Here is a 1,515-nt window from a genome sequence, read left to right on the forward strand (position 1 = left end):
TAAATGTTCATATGTGTAACAACCACTCAGATAAAGAAATAACACATTACCAACATTCTCAAAACCCTCTTCCCTATTTCACCTCTTCCTGTTTCCTTTGAGTAATCACCTCCTGATTTTTTCCATAGTCATTCCTTTGCCTTTCTTTATACCTTTACTTTCTGTGTGTGCATTTCTAAACAATCCAACTTATGTTGCCTGGTTTTGTGCTTCACATAAGTGAAATCATACTTTTTGTATTTTTTGTGCCTTGCTTCATTTGCTCCACAGTATGTTTGTGTAATTCATCCATGATACTCCACGCAGTCATAAGTGGTTTATTTTCTTTGCCATTAGGGATTAAGAGCAGAGACTCTAGAGCCAGACTTCTCAGGTTTAAATCTCAGCTCTATTCTTGTTCAGATGTGTAACCTTGTGCAAATTATTTCTGTCTTTCTGTACTTTAGTTTTAATTTACCTGCCGCTGATTGTGGGGTATGGTGTAAGTTAGGGGTCTTAGGTAAACCTCCCTGGGAGGATCTCTGAGATGGTGATTTGTAAACATGTGGTTTATTGGAGCATGAGCATGGGAACGATACCTGAAAAAAGGTGAGGAGGGCAGATTTGGGCAGAGGAGAAACTTGAATGGTGAAGCATATGCAGCAGAGGCCCCAGCAGGTCCTGTAGGAGCTTTCAGCTTGTCTCAAATTGATAGAATTTGTATCCCCACATCAGCCAGTCTCTGGATGTGAGATGCCTTCAGGGAGGGACCACAGCCTTCAGCAAGGCAGCTCCTGTAGGCCAAGGGCAATTCCTGAGGAGTGATTCAGCTGCGACCTGTCAATTAGCAATATTGCAGCTGGAACAATTAGTGTCACCATTCTGAAGGGGAAAACTGGGAAGGGCACCACAGCATCCGAGACAGGGTCCAATTTGATTTTTTCCCGTACAGATACTCGATTGTCCCAGCACCTTTTTCCACGTTATATAATGCTACCTCTTTCGTATCAAATGCCCATACAGTAGTCTATTTCTGAGGCTATTAAAAGTTATGTTTCCGGCCAGGCTCGGTGGCTCACGCCTGTAATCCCAGCACTTTGGGAGGCCCACGCAGGTGGATCACCAGGTCAGGAGATGGAGACCATCTTGGCTAACACGGTGAAATCCCGTCTCTACTAAAACTACAAAAAGAAAATTAGCCGGACGTGGTGGCAGGGGCCGGAACACCAGCTACTTGGGAGGCTGAGGCAGGAGAATGGTGTGAACCCAGGAGGCGGAGCTTGCAGTGAGCCAAGATCGTGCCACTGCACTCCAGCCTGGGCAACACAGCGAGACTCTGCTTCAAAAAAAAAAAAATTATGTTTCCTTCGTCAATTATCTGATTAAAACAAGTTGATATCAATATGTATATAGAAAATTACCCAATGGAACAAAGAAGAAAGAGGACTTGATATATTAGATATCAAGAGTTGCTGTAATTATCTCTTTTTTCACAGTCTCTTTCCTTCCTTTTCTTGTACATGAAGTGTCCTCACC

This window comes from Mandrillus leucophaeus, unplaced genomic scaffold (genome assembly GCF_000951045.1).
Source record: "Mandrillus leucophaeus isolate KB7577 unplaced genomic scaffold, Mleu.le_1.0 Scaffold868, whole genome shotgun sequence".
NCBI lineage: Eukaryota > Metazoa > Chordata > Mammalia > Primates > Cercopithecidae > Mandrillus > Mandrillus leucophaeus.